Below are 15,861 nucleotides of genomic sequence, written 5' to 3'. Positions count from 1 at the left end.
GACGTGCAGAATGGCTTCACCTGCAGGAGAGTCGCCAAGGCGGTGGCCATAGAGGAGAGCAGCCGTGCCCAAACTTCGCTTGTGAAGGAGACCTTCCCACACCCTCTGCCTAACCCCCTGCTCCTGCTTCCCGCCCGGCCCTGGGGTCATTCCTCCCTCTCAGAGACCGCCTTCCTGTGCTCTGTGCTCACCGTGGCTCCCTCCATAACCTCCTCCCAAGGGACTGTCCAGGCATGAGGCGCCCTCTTCGCTAGGGAGACCCCCCATCACTAGTCCTGCCCCTGGGATCTTGCCCCTGGCCAGAGCTGATAGTCCCCTTAGTAGATGCTGACCCAAGTCATGCTGGCCAGTTTTTCCTGCAAATTTGAACTTTAGAAAAGAGAGGAACGGGGTGATTGGAGCGGAGTCTCACTGGGGCAGTGCAGTCCGGCCTCCCACTGCATCTCCTCATTCCCGTGCCGGCCAGAATCACCGTGGCTGCTAACTCTTGGCTTACATGAGCTGGGGTTCGTCTACCCCATGCACCAAGAGGAACCTAAGGCTGCCAGAGCCCTCGTCTGCATGCTTCCACTCCAGAGTCCAGAGAAGAGAACCTGGTGTGCCCTTGCCTCCCAAAGGGGTTTTTCTGGGCCTGGTCGGCTAGTCGGCTGTGGCCAGGGAGGGCCGGCCCTTCCTTGGATGTCCTGGGGGCACTTTTGCCGGTGGACTGTCCCACGACGAGCTCTGGCAGAGGAGGGGTCCTGGGTGGACGAGGGTGGAAGGGAATCTGGTCCGACTGAGGGAAAGGGCTTTGGGTGAAGGCAGCGGGCGATACAGGGTCTCTCTGAGGCAGGAGGGGCTGTGTCTCCCTCCCGTCGCCTCCGCAAACCTAACGGTGGGGGCTCGTAGTCTGCAGGACCCAGAGATAGACGTGTGATGCCAGGTGAAGCACAGCATGGCCGGCCAACAGGCTTCCAGAAGAGATCACTTATTGGCTGTTCAGGGATCGGTCAAAGCCACCACTCTAATCAGTGTGAACATCCTCACCATGGCAAACCCTGACGTGAGCACACAGACACACACAGGGATGGCACATGCAGTTAATTAGCTTCGTGAAAACAGTGTTCCTTGCAGGGGAGGACGCCGGCAGCTTCCAGGTCTCCCGCCAAAGCGCCTGTGTCTGTGCCCGCAGCTGCATGGATGGACGGACACAAGTCGGCCGCTCCTCTCATCTTCCCCAGACTCACCCGGTACTGCTGGTGTAGTGGTGTCATGCAAGATTCCCCAGACTCACCCGTCCGAGCTGAACCGGGCTGCAGAGATGGCCTGCCAGGAAGGCCCCGTCATTTTATCCTCTCACTTTGTTGCTTCGTGGTAAAATACACGTAAACGTGGACTCTGCCATTTTCACCTTCGGCAAGTGTACAATTCAGTCGGCTGCTGAGCGGCCGTCCCCACCATTCCCCTCAAGGACGGCACCTGCCCAACAACAACCCCGTTCCCACCAAACAACTCATCCAGCCGTCCGTCCCCATGAGTTCGCTCACTGCAGGTCCCTGCAGGCAGAACTGTCCTATGCGTCTGGTTCCTGTGGCTGAGCACACGTCTTTGAGCTCCATCCACGTGGCGGCAAGGCCTAGACCTTCCGTCTTCAGGCTGAACCGCATTCCGGGCTTTTTCGACACCAACCACACTGCTTTCCATGCATCTGCGGATGGACCTTCGAGTTGTTTCCAGATTTGCTACTATGAACAGTGCTGCTGTGAACGTTGGTTTGCATTATACAGTTTCTTAATCTTAATGCTTTGTTACACGAGTAACCTGTGCCGTTGTAGAAAAATCAGAAAACACAGATAAAGGAAACACAAATCCGCAGAATCCTTGACCCACCCCGAGAGTCGACCTCTCAATCATTCGCCCTTCACCCTCCCAGACGCTCTCTGTGTCACGCCCGCGGGCACCTTCTTCTGGACACCCACGTGGCTGCACTTGCATCGGCAAACCAGATGGACGACACTGTACATCCAGTTTATATCCCCCAAAGCTGAGTCTATCCTGTGTCCATGACTCCCTCCCTGGACAGACCACAGACACACGCAGACACATGGTTGGACGCTCAGATTATTTTCAATATTTTGCTATTTAGAAGCATTGCTGTGTAGCCTCCCAGTAGCCCAGTCTTTGTGTACAGTCTTTATCCTCCACGAGAAATCCTTGGGCCGCATATCGGAGGACTTTCCCACTCAGAGAACTGGGGCCCTCAGAGGCCGAGCGTTTCCGTGCACTTGCATGGGCGTGTATGGTCCTTGGCCAGGTGGCTCTTAGCCACCCTGGAAAGGGTGCGATGTGTATTTTCAGAGCCCCTTTCTGGTCTCCTGGAAACCAAAAGCCTGCATTCCTTCCTGATCAGAGCCCCGCCTGCGTCGACTCTCCAGGGCTAAGCCTCCCCAGGGTCACCCATGCCCCCCCAACCCTGGCACCAGCCTCCACTGTGTGTCAAGGTTCATGGGATCGGCTGGTCTTCCCGGCTAATGGGGGCTGACACACTCTGCTGACAGAGCGTTGACTAATGACGCAGGTGGCAGACACATACAAACACGTACAAGCCCCGTGTCTGAAGCCTGAATTCCAAGGTGAGCTGCAGGCGCCGTGTAGCTTGTGCTCTGCAATTAATTGTTAACAGCAAAAGAAGGACAGATGGAGGAAATCCAAGATTTTGCCCCCCCCAGCCCTGTCCCCCCACCCCAACCCTCCTCCCAAGTTTGGTGGAAGTGAGACTTCCTGAGGAAGAGAACCCCGAGGGAAGAGAAACAGGGAACCCACTCGCTCGGTCTCTTCCAAGCACCATATTCACAAGCTATGAGCTGGGATGTGCGGGGCTTACTGGGCTCGGCTGCCATCATCTAGAGCAGCGTAATGAATTAGGGCACTGATGTATGGAAGGCACAGCTCTAACGCACTGTGATGCTCCAGCTTGGAAAATTTATGGAGATAAAATGGTGAATGTGGAAAGAAATAGGGGAATCAATCTGCATGCGGGAGAAGCCGGGGAGGGAGGACCAGCTCTCAGGATGGGCCCTACACCCACAAGCTCCCGCAGAGGTCTTTGCAGCCCGGATCCACGGCTGCCTGGCATCTCTGGGCTGGGAAGGCATGGTTCTACATGAGCTCCATCCCGTGGCAGGAGTCTGCCTCAGCCTGTATGGCTCCTGAAATCCACCTGCTGCTGAACTTGTCCTCAGGCCACGAGGCAGACCTTCCAGGACGAGGCGGTCCAGAGATACAGGAGCAAACAGGGAGCTGCCCACCTGCTTCCAGCCAGATCCCGTCCATGCTCCTGTGAGGACAGGCCACCCTGCAGCTGTAGGAACGAGGGGCAGTGACCTGGGCTCCTGTGATCCTGTCCTGTTGGCCAGCCAGAGACCGGGACAGGGGCTGCAGCCCCCCAGCACTCATCTAGAGCCCCCACCCTGGTCAAGCACACCAGCCTTCCCCCAACCAGGAAAGTATGATGGGGAATGGAGGCAGGGTCCCGCTGGGAGAAGGGCCCCAGCCACCTGCCCCGGAAGCTCCTCCTTCTCTGTCTCCAAGCCCATGGGGGGCTCTGGGAACTCAGGTTTCACTCCCGACTCCCTGGGCCTCACACAGAACATCCGTGTGCATGGCATGTATATGGCATGTACACACATGTGCATGTGTTGTGTGTGTGTGCAGTGTAGGGAGAGGCCAGGGACACGTGCGGTGGTCCCACAGGGAGGCCACACCAGCTCTGTGACACACAGTTGTCTGTAACTATGGGCAGGCTGTCAGTCAGATGCTACAGGAAAAGGGAATCAATGGAGAAGCCATTGTAGGACTTAGTCTTGTGGGTTTGCAGGTTATTCTGGCCCGCAGAGCTCTGGAACAGAGCGTCTTGGTGATCTTCGCCTTAATGGGCCTTGGAGATGCCCTCGGGGACCTCAGGAGCCTGACATGTCTTCTCGAAAGATATGTGTTGGAGCCATGGGTCCCTGCTGCCCAGCACCTCAGAACAAAATGCCAAGTCCCAGCTGGCCCAAGAGGACCCACCCACCTCCCTAGTAGGACATGTGCCCAGGCAACTCACCCCAGACTTCCACGTGGCTCATGCCCCCTGCCCCGAGCCCAGGGCCTCCCTGACTGCTGCGTTTCCCACAGCCCCCCTGCTTTCCTGGTCTTTGAGCCTCCTCCTCCCAGAGTCCCCGGGGCAAGCTAGCTCTTTACCCGCCTTCGGAGAGCAAGCCCCGGGAGGGCAGGAGCTCTCCTGCTTTATCTTTAACTCCAGGCTTGGATTTGGAACCTGACACAGAAGAACGTCTCCCCACGTACGTGCCATGAATACGCGAGCGAGGAAACGAGCTGAGGAGTGATATAAAAACATGATTCAACAGATGAAGGGCTTGTCCAAGGGCACTTCTCCTGGCCCGAGAGGACGGCATTGGGCCTCCAGGGTTCGTGAATTGGGAGGGTCCCACCCTCCTGCCCAGGGACCGCCAGCTCCACAGGGTGGCAGCGAGGGCCCAGGCTCTATGCAAGTGTCTGTAGACGGCGAGGATTGTGGAAGACATGGACGCTGCTTTTGCTGCCTTTCCCTCGGGCCACTCGCCAGCACGGCCTCCCCAGACCCATCTCCCTTCGCTGAGCACAAAGTGCACAGAAGCTTCTCTCAGCCCCACGGGCGCGGAGGCAAGGCCACATCCTAGGCAGAGTCCTCGGAGGGCCCATGTCCTCAGGAAGAGCAGGACACACACCATCTGGGCTCCAGGAGCCACAGCGCCGACGGCTGACATGGCACGGAGGCCCTCTGTCCTTCTCAGAGGCACATGGTCAGTCCAGGGCTGTGAGGCCCCGTCGGGTCTGCTGTCGGGCTTAGCTCGCCCTGTGTGGTCACTCGCAGCCCCCGGGTCCCCGTCCTGCAGAGGATCCCAGCTGTGGTAGTGGGCAGGCTGCCCTAACCACGTACAGACTCAGCAGAGACGCGGTCTCTGGCCAGAGACAGGACACCAAGCACAGTGGCTGCAGAGGGCTCCCTCTCAGGCCAGGGGCACCCTGTGTCATGCTCTCCCGGCTTCCAGCGGTTTACGGTGTCCCTGGTACTCCCTGGGGCACAGACACCGTGCCCTGACTGCTGGCTGCAGCTGCGCACGCCGTTCCCTACGGAGCATCAGCGTCCAGAGTCCTCCTCGCAGGGACACCAGCCCAGCCCCGCACCTGCCCAGCTCCGCCGCCATCCTTTTCCGGCATAACAGGTTCTGTCTGCAGCAGCCCTACTTCCAAGCAAGGTGGCATTCGGACCTGCTGGGGTTCCATGAACATCATGGGCACTCACTCAGGTCGTAACCAGCTCTCTGCACGACGGAGTCTGAGTCCTGCTATGGCCCCAAGGGTGTTTCCTCACCTGGTCCGACCCATGTCCCGCAGTTGCTCCCCTATGTCTCCCCCATGTCAATCTGCATGGAGCTGGGGCTTCTGAGATTGAGGAGACAGGAGTCTCACCTGTGTCATCCCAAGCCATGCCCCGGCACCCTTGTGCAGCGGGCATCCTGTCCATCCCACTGATGAGGGCATGGGGTCACACCTATGGTGCAAAGGGAACCCAGGGACTGCCTCCAGCAGGGATGGTCCAGAAAACAGGGGAGTGCCGAGAGGGAGTGAGCAGAGTGAGAGCAGGACGAGGTGTGGGTGTTGGGCTGCGATGCCCATGTGGAGGGACATCTCATCAGAGGGGGAAGCCTGAGGGAGGGGGCATCCAGGCGGACTTTGGAGGCCAAGGACCCACAGAAGGACTGCGGAGGTGGGGGGGGGGTTACTGAGGGACCCCTGTCACAGGGCTGTACCCGTGGCAGGCTGGAGCTGCCTTCTGAAGGCACATGTGATTAACCCCCTCTGTGCAGGGACTGCTACTCCCAGCCGTGTCCTTGGCTCCATCCCCAGCAGCGTGGCCTTCGTGGGAGCAGGAACCTCATTCAGTAGGAACGGATGGCGAGTCCCAGAATCAGGGGCTGCTAGGGACCCAGGGAGCGGGGGGAGGGAGTGGGGGGTCCGGCAGGTGGGGTGGGGTGTCCTCCGTGGCCTCAGGGTGGGGGAGGCCATGAGCAGGGCTCTATCTCGCCATACCACTCAGCAGCTCTGCTCTCTGTGTCTACCACGGACTGCATGCAAGATTTTACCCCAGGAAAGGGTCCCGCTGCTAAAGGGAAGTATAAGGACCACTGAAACGGCCCTTTCCCTTTACAGGCTAGGAAATGGCCTCCAAGGACATGACAGCTTCCTCTCAGGGCCGCAGAGAAAGGAGAAGCAGACGAGCCTGCACCGCGGGTCCAACTCCCTGCCCAGGGCTATGTTGTTACCCACCGTTTATGACAGCAAGGGGGACACGGCCACCCCACAGGCTCTGTGGAAAAGAAGCCAGGCTGACTCGAGATGGCGGTGGCTCGAGGGGAAGGGGACAGGAATGGCCAGGCTCCGTCCCCAAGCTCCACCTCCTTTCCCAGCCCACATCTGCGGGGGACACTTGGCCAGCTCATTTTCCCTCTCATAACCTCTTTAAAGACATCAATAACTTGATTATGCCCTGGAGGGCCTGGCAGTAGGGCCCCGGAAGCCCATGCACTGGGCATTTTGCCCTTGAACATCTGGAAGGCTGTGCACTGGGCAGTTTGTCCCCGTGGCTCCTGGACCCATGCACTGGGCAGTTTGCTCCCATGGCTCTGGAAGCCCCTGCACTGGGCAGTTTGTCCCCATGGGGGCCTCCACCTCGGCCGCACACCAGACCCACTGGCATCTGTGAGAGCCCTGTGGGCCCAGCAGAGTCTGACACAGAAGGGCCAGAAGGACAGACACCATGTGATTGCCTGCAGACAAGGTACCCCGGGGTACCGGGGGTACTCTGTCTCACAGAGACAGAAAGTGGGGAGGTACACACCAGGCGCTAGGGAAAGCGGTCACAGACTGGGAGCTAGCGTGGCAGCGTTACCACCAGGGAGGCTGAGAAGGTTCTGGAGATGTTGGTGGCTTCCCTGCAAGCAGGGAGAACATGTGCAATGCCACCCAGCGTGCAGCTCACGATGGTTCTGCTGCAGTATTACCTCCAGCACACAAGGGGCCCTGCATCCCCCTTGTAGGCTTTCCCTGCCAGCCTCACTGGGTGCCCTAGAGAACCCCATCCTCCGGGCAAGTCCGGCATGCTGCCGGTCCCTTGGGTAACTATCTTCACTCTGGGTTGGGGAGAACCTTCCGTTTCCATCAGCTAGTGGAGAGAGCACCCACCCTCAAGGGCCTGGGAAGGAACTGACAGGTGCAATCCCGCCAACCCAAGCCGGGGCTCTGGAGGGCTTTCACAGGACTGCGGGCAGGGACTCCCTTCTCCATGACACCACAGGGCCCCTCGGAGTACCTGCCTGAATGTGGCTTCGGCCCCGGGGGTGGGCTCCAGGCCATGCGTGGGTCAGTGGGCTGAAGCCCCTCCCCTTCTGGCCCAGGTGTGGGGGGCCCACAGCTTCAAACAGGACGGCAGGTTCAGCTGGGAGGCCTCTGGGTGGGTGGAGGCTGTTGGTGGGCACTCCTTCTGTCCTGCTGACCTTGCAACTTTCTGTCCCAAGGGCCCTATTGAGCGGCTGGGTTTGAAAGAGGCAGGGGACAGGGAGCACCCTCAGGGACAGGAAGGGGTCGGGAATGTCAAGCATCCAGGAGTACTGAGAATATTAGCAGTTTGAGTAAAGATTGGCGAAGGCCAGTCCAGCCCTCGGACTGTCTCCATATGACCAACAAGCCAACAGTGGTCTTTAAATAGTTGTAACACAAAAAATATGCAGCAGATGAACATGGCCCCATCACCTAAAGGGTTTACTTTGTGGCCCTAGGAGAGTCAGCATGCCAGGCCCAGCCGAGTGCTGTAGATCATGAAATACCCACAGTCACATGAGAAGGAGGAAGACCCTTTGGGGCTGACATCGTCTCCAGGTGGGGACAGCTATACCTTAGCAGGTGCCTGGTTTCTCTCTCACCTGATGCCACCTGCCTGCTCTCCTGTGGTCCATGGGTGTGGTCCGTGGGCATGGTCCTTGGACATCTTCCAGGAAGATGGTGGAAGCCATGTCCCCTTGCCTGAAATGAACAGAGGTGATGTCCCATGGTGGAGTGATCGGGGGGTGATGGCCGGATTTACATCTGCTTGGCTGCGCCACGGTGCCAAGACCCCCCAGTCAAGCACATCAGAGTGACTCTGGGATGGTGTACTTTACATGAGATTAACATGGAAACCAGTAAACCTGCCCTCCATGCACTGGGTGTATCTAGTACATCATTCAAAGGCCCCAAGAAATAAAAGACTGACATCCTGAGGAAGAGGGGATAACAGGGGATAAGGCCATCATGTCCCCGGGTCCCCGACTTGCTGGTGCCTGTGGGTGTTAGAGCCAGCAGACTCTGCCATGGTCAGTCAGTGTCTTACAATAAATACCTCTAACCGCCCCCACACACACATACACACAAGTGTGTGCACGGTTTCTCTAGAGAACCCGACTCCAAGGGGCCTGGCCCATATACAGATCTTTGCTCTCTGGCTAGAAGCAAGTCTAGTGTGGCCTGTTCCTGTGATGCTCGTGGGTCTGGGTCAACGAGGAGTCCCAGACGTCTGCAAGTCTCTCCTCCCTCTGTTTCTCCAAGACTGGCCATGGAGCCGAGGGCACAGGACACAGGCGCCTGGCGAGTGCAGCAGCCTCTCTTGGGTCTCCTTGCACTTCTGCAAGGCTTTGGAAAACTGCTCAGGGCAGAGCTCTCACTTAAGGGTCCCAAGGCTGCAGGCAGGTCCCTAGCCTCTGTCACCATCCTTCCTCCCACTCAGGAGGCAGTACAGGGATGGAAAGACTGCAGGGCTGCAGCTGTCGTCACATGGGCTCCCAGAAGCAGGTGGAGGCAGAGTTCATCAGGCAGTAGGTTTATTGGGACTGACATCTTTGCCAGGCAAGCGAGGGAAGTGGGAGGGCGATCCCCAGGGAGGACTCAGCCAAGAGCCAGGTGGGCGAGGAGAAAGCAAGTCTGGAGTGGAGCGAGGCCTTTGAAGGGCGCACCCCACACTCAAGACAGTGACCTGCAGCCAGGCACTTCCCAGATGGGGCCGCCTCCCCCACTGCATCTGCACCTGCTCTGGGTTCCGTGGGCCCACACCGCCGGGCGAGGTCCCTTCCACGGACAAAGCCCGAGTGTGCAGCCGCTCCTGCTCACAATGAACGTGACACCAACATGTGCCAGGTAGGACCTATCACGTCTGTAGTGTCGACGCCATGTGACACCTGGGTGTCCATGAGTGTCATGTTTGTGTTCTTCCAGTGTTTTCCGGGAGAATCTGTTTCCTGGGGAGCCCCAGGTAAGGGGCCAGGGGAGCAGGTCTCACAGTCAAGCTGCCACTGCTGTCTCCTGTCCCCCGAGGCTCTCACTCAGCTGCCGGGAGGTTCCAGCAACACCGCCTCACGCCCAGGGCCCAGGCCACTCTGTCCACCGGCCCCTCGCCCACCTGCAGATGGCATCGTCTGCTTCTCCTGAGCAGCTCCTGCCTGCAGGCCATCAGCACCTGGGTCGGGAGACAGCCTCTGTCTAGTTGGGCCTCAGCCACATCTGGAATGTGTACACCCTGCTGTCCCCAACACCCAGACCTGGCTGTCCCGCGGCTACCCTAACCCAGCTTTGGGCCCTCACTGGGACTTCTCACTGTGGTTCTGAGCCAGAGGCAGGCCTTGTGACGATCACCCCCATCAAGATCCTCAGACACCCTGGGGATGTGGGGCTGGGAGGGATGTGAAATGAAATGGAAAATCCCCCAAAATAGTGCGACCATGAACCCCCACCTCCCCAGGGAAGCCCCCAGGCTCTACTCCTCCAAGCACCCACTAAGAACCAAGGGCCCAGAGATCTCCAACGCCTGCAGGGGTCCAGAGTCCACACCAGCCAACATTCCCCCAGCTGTCCTGGGCCATGGATGTCACTAGGCTCCATACATCCCTCTTTCCGAGGCTCCATGACCTACCGTCCCTGTGCTCCTGTGCCCAGGCAGCTACCCTTGCCACCAAGAGATGTCACAGCTGGTTGGGCCTGTGCCACAGCAAATGGCTTCTGAAGGTCCCTTCCAGCTCCGGAATGAGATGAAATGTGTCCTTTCTAGAGTCACTGTACAAAGCAGCTTCCAGTGGGAGCTAGAGAACCCCTCTGCCCCCCAGGAGGCCATTCACCTTCTGCATCTGATGAGCTGCTAGGTGAGCAGTTTGAGAGGAGGCCAGAGCCCAGGGGGATCGCTGTGGGCTGAGCACCTTGGCCTCACGGCCCCCACAGACCCCTGCCTGGGACTGGGAGGGACCCCCAGAGGTGGCCGGGCAGGCACTGCCTTCAGGCCAGGCACTCAGGGAGCCCCACTTCTTGCAACCTCACAGCAGCCCAGGGAGAGGCACACTTCGCTCACCAAGTCACAGACGAGGGGTTCGAGGCCCAGAGAGGGTGGCTGAGGCCAAGCAAAAGCACATGTTAGGACAAACTGTCCAACTTTAGGCTTAGTGTGCCCAGGGCCGGCGGTGTGTGAACGAGCCGGGGAACACGGACAGCAGCTTCCCTGGCAAGCAGCCCTGCACTCCAGCTAGACCTGCCAGGTGGGCAAGTCCTTGAGGCTATTCCTGGGGTCCCTGGCCTCCTTCTCCTCTGCTCCCCAACTTTCCCTTAGGCGTAGCCTGGCCTGCCACCCAGTTCGGGGCCCAGCAGAGCTGGTCCTCTCTGGTGTTGGCGTGCCATCATGTCTGCCTTTCTATGGATCCAAGAAGGAGGACCTCAGTTTACCTGAAAGCACCTGGGTACCAAGGCTCTTGGGAGCCACCTATAGGCCAGGATCTGGAGGCTTTAACCCACAGTTTGAAGAGTGAGAAAGGCGAGTCCGAGAAGACCTGCTCAGGACAAGCTGGAGCTTTCCAGATACTTTTCCTTTCCTCTTTTCCTTAAACACTTATGTTCTATAATAACCAGTATCCCTCCTGTTTGCTCTCATCATTATAAAGCCCTTATTCCTTAAATGTTTGCTTAACATTTTTTTGCAAAGCAAAGGAGAAAGCTCTACAGGCCTCTGCAAACAGCTGCTTCCCAGAGGCAAGGGAAGAATACACCTAAGGACTTGTTGTGTCCGCAGGCTCTGTGGTCCCGGAGCTCCTGGCTGAGCTCTAGAAGGTTCTCCAGGCAGCCACAGTGGCCCATTGCTACATCTGCCTTGAGAACCTCCTAATCATGGAGTGTCTGGGGACCAAGAAGGCCACAGAGGCCAACAGAGAGAAGGTCTTCCTTCCTCCCAGTTCATGGGAGGTGTTTGGAGGCAGGTTGAGGTCATGACGGGGGGCACACATGACAGCATTAGCACCCGTACAAGAAAAAATGCTGGAGACCTTGTGCTCTTTCATACCCAGGCTCGAACTAGTGCAAAGGAGGCCACGAGACCACATAGCAAGATGACCGCTGTTTACCGCCCCACCCGTGGGGCGAACCCACCCCGGAAACAGAACTCAGCCGCCAGAGCTAAGTGTCTGTTGTTCAAGCCCCTGGCCGATGGTGGCCCAGCCAGCTAACGCATGTCCCAGAATGAGAAGCCAGAGCCTAGGTGGTTTTCCACCACATCACACACCTCTGCCTGGGGGAGCACTGGGACCGACAGCCTCGGCCTCTCTTGGTGACCAGTTTCAGTCTCCAGCCTCCAACCCTAGGCACCCTGACACCCCGACTCCTCTTGCCATGCTACCTGAAATCCCTCTGCGGCCCAGCCCTTCCGCTCTGGCCCCGCTGCTGGAGCCCAGAGCCCACTGCCCGTGCGGAGGATGCCGTGCCCTCCTCCCCTTCTCCAACAGGCTCAGAGCACGGATCCCACTGCCGTTCTTCCTGACTCCCCCCCCCCACCAGGGATCCCCACGCCCTCAGGGGATAGCCCAAGCCCCTGCGGGACCTCAGGGCTTTCCATGGGCTGCACCCCTGCCCTTACCCTACCCTCATATCCACCCCTGCAGGGGTGAAAACGGTGCATGAAGGCAGGACCGCCCAAGAAACAGTCCTGAAGGGGCGTCTCAGGAAACTGCTAGGAAAGGCGTTTAGCCTAAGAGAGAGGAGAGGGACAGAACAGCAGGTCAGCCCTCACCGGGGCCCAGAGAGTGCCACATTGGGCCACATCAGAGGCCATGACCCATGTACTCTATGGGGTTAAGGCTGGGAGCAGCCCGGGCATGGACTCCAGAGCCCCATCCTCCTCACACCTTGGAGGGGCCTGTGCTGGGTTCTGATCTATGGAAAGTGGTCTCGTGGTTCACAGTCCAGCCGCTTACAGCCTGCAGGGAATCCTGGGGACTTCGGGGGGCAGGGGCGGGGGCAGGGAGCAGGTCAGATTACAGCACCTCCGTCAGCTGGCCCGGAATGGGCCTCTGACTCCCCCGTTGAACCCCTGGTGGATCTTGATAGCTCTAAAACAGGGGACAGCAAGGCCTCACACACCTCACCCTCAGTCTCCCCTGGTGGCGGGCAAGCCCCCTCTGGCTCTTCACAGAGCTCAGGAGAGTGGAGGGACTGCCCCATGCCCTTCAGGAAGGGTCAGGTCCCAGGCGAGCCGCCAAAAGACCAGACGTGGGACTGCAGCAGACGACAGACCACCACTCGAGCCAGAGGCCATGAGGGCTTGAGTGTCCCGCCGTCGGGGTGGGACGTGGAGCCAGCCTGAGGGCCATGGGAGGGCCCCAGCACACAAGCGCACGACAGCTTGCAGGCGCGCCCGGGGCACCCGACCGCGGGAGGCTAGCAAACAGCACGACAGGTGGATGGGAGAGGGTCAGGAGGGCGGGAGAGGGGGCCCTATCTTGTAGGCTAGAGCCAGAACTGGAGAGCCTCGTGCCCCGGGAGACATGAGGTCAGTAAAATACACACAGCTTCGCATCCCGCTTCTGGCACCTGCTTCAAGAGCAGAGGTCTCACCTTTCCCACAGACCAGATCCTCACCAGAAAGCCCCAGACAGCACTGCCTGTTTGCTTCCGGCTCAGAAAATCTGTAAATGAGTAACAACACTGTCTGAGCAGCTTCTGTAAAACACTGTTATTGTTCAAAAACAGCATGTCTCCAGAAATCAGTAGTAGTAATGATAATAATGATAATCCGCCTCCAGTCACTTATCCATGGGGGTGGCTGCTGACAAGGTGATTAATGGGAACTGCTTTTCTCAGACCTTTTAATTTAGATGTTAATAAATTCAATAACTTCATCTATTTATTGGACCGGATAAGATCATTTGGGAGTAACTTCTCATTTACCAGAGTGACCGGGGCAAGAAGGCTCATTGATTGTATTATGAACGCCTCGGACAGGAAACAATGAAATCACACTCTGAACTCAGTGCCCACACGGGCCTCTGAGCAGCCGGAGCCACTGCCCAGTCTGTGCACTGCCGTAGCCCCGAATTAATATTCCGTACAAACCGAACACTCGCATGGTCTGACTTCCCGTCTCAACCCAACTGCATAGACTTCTTCGTTTATTGACTAAGCCACAGTTTGGACGCAAAGGAGAGAAGAGGCAGAAGCAGAGGGAGTGCACTGCCCACACCGCCCAGCCCGAGAGGCGGACCCTCCCGTGTGGCCGGGAGCATTTCCTCTGGGACAGAGGAGCCTGGAGAGGAGGCCCCAGCCCCAGGTTGGGGTGTCCTTCTGCCATCCAGGGGGCTGGCTCAGCCTCAGGGCCCACAGGGTCACAGAGAGCAGCCATGAGGATGTACGCAGGTCCAGGCCTGGGTGGGGGTCTAAGCCCCAGGGCAGAGGATCCCACTCTGGTCCTGTACCCCCTGACTCCACTGGGAGGAGAATGGAGACTCCCCTCTTGGTGCCTTCTGGGCTCTGCACCCGCACGTCCTCCCTTGGCTGGTTTTCACCTGAATCCTGTTCTGGTAATTAACCATAATTGTGAATATAAGAGCTTGAGTGAGTTCGGTGAGTCCTTCCGGTGAATCATCAAACCCAGAGGCCATGTTGGGAACCTCCGAGCTTGGAACCAATGTTGGAAGTGGGGTCTCTGTGAGCTGTCTCCTCTAAATTCCCAGTTGTTTACCTTCCATAGGAATCAGGCCTTGGTCAAATGCTCAGAAGGGCTGGAGGACAGAGGGTCAGGAGGCCCACACTAACTCACCAGATCTCAGGTCTCTCCCCATGAAAATCAGGGTTTTGTCACATTGCCTGGAATCTGAAAACTCCAGAAACAACAGCTGGCATTCCCGGCTGCCCAGCAGTCCCCGGGGTCAGGTGAGTGGCCTGCAGACAGAACACACTAGAAGAACTCATGCAGGCCAGAGTGAGTACACCTGCCCCCACACTGGAGAAGGATGTAGAATTAAACCACACCCAGCACTCTGCAAACAGATGGGTTTACAAACCAGCTTCTGGACCTCCTGATGAGGAGAGAGACAAAGTGGGGTGAACAGTGGCTCCCAGAGCTCCCTGCCCTGGAGATCTCTCTGGAAACACACTTCCTCATTGCCCATCACTAATCTGTGATGCCTTCCCTGGGGAGGAGGGGTTTGAGACTCTCAAGACTGCGTTTGGAGAGCCCTGCATCTCCCTCCTCCTGGGAAGGTTGTGTGCACTGTCCACAAGCCTCGGTCCATGAGCCTCAGTCCATTCAGCCACAGACACCACCCTGACATCCCATCATACCCGTAACAGCCTGGACACAACCAATATGTTCAGGGACAAAGGCTCATGGGTCACCTAGTCTGCTCATTGGGAGTAAGAGACACGACCATACAGCCTGACACACAGGTGGGGCCAGAGGTGGGTGCCTCATTAGGAACCCCATTTCCAAAATCTGAAATTAAGGGGGAAGAGTTAAAGGCTGAGTGCTTATCTGGTCACAACGCACTGTTTCCTTCACTCGACTTTTGAGCAAGATAGCAAAGGAGTAGGAGACCTAAATATTGTTGGGTCCAGCTAGATAGTTCAGCTAGATAGTTATTAAACCGTTTGGAACAGCGACAAACTCAAGAGGAAAGAGAAGAAAAGAAGAGCTGCAATTCTAGGAACAGAAAAGCGACTACTCTCCAGGAGGTAGGACGTGCAGAGAAGTGAATCCGAGGTGATAAATAGGAAGAGACACCGTGGGGGAAGGGGCCAGCTCTCAGCAAGTGGTAGAGCAGCAGAGCACAAAATCGGAACTTTTAGAAGTCTGCTCCACTGAGGGACGTGGCTCCAGGGGCTAAGCAGGGGTGGAGCCCTCCTAGGCACAGTGTGGTCTCAGGACCCTCCAGGTGACAGGAAGACCTGGGGTTCCTGAGTGTGGCAGAACTGCCAGGTATCCGAGTAGGGAAGCCGGTGGCAGAGATGGAGCTGAGGAGGGGCTCTCAGCTCAGGGTTACCTTAAGCCATAATTTGAGGCACAGTCAGGGCAATGCTCTTCAAGCAGGGACCCCACAGTGGCAGATTCAGGGACCCCACAGTGGCAGATTCAGGGATATCCCGTGCCCCTCCTTCTGGATTTCCAGAAGGAGGGGCACGGGAGCGCACAGCAGAAATCTGCTGGGTTTGGAGACTCCAAACAGGACTGTGTGCCAGAGATAGAAATGCTTGGTCACAGGCCAGGTGAGCTTGGAGTGCAGCTGGAGACCAGGGAGACAGGAGGGACTAACTGCCTTTCTCTGAGGGCACACTGAGGAGGTGACCCCCAGCTCTCAGCTCCTCCAGGACTGGAGATTGGGAGGCTGCCATTTTCATTCCTGTCCTTCAAAGCTGCATGGAAAGCATTCAGGGAACAAAAGCCCCCAAGAGCAAACCCAAGTAGATTACTTAGCCCAGCGCCTGGCAAGGGCAGTGCAATTCCTT

The sequence above is a fragment of the Mustela putorius genome, unplaced genomic scaffold (genome assembly GCF_011764305.1).
Source record: "Mustela putorius furo isolate JIRA1106 unplaced genomic scaffold, ASM1176430v1.1 tig00000179_pilon_pilon_pilon, whole genome shotgun sequence".
Classification (NCBI taxonomy): Eukaryota; Metazoa; Chordata; class Mammalia; order Carnivora; family Mustelidae; genus Mustela; species Mustela putorius.
This window is presented reverse-complemented; position numbering follows the sequence as displayed.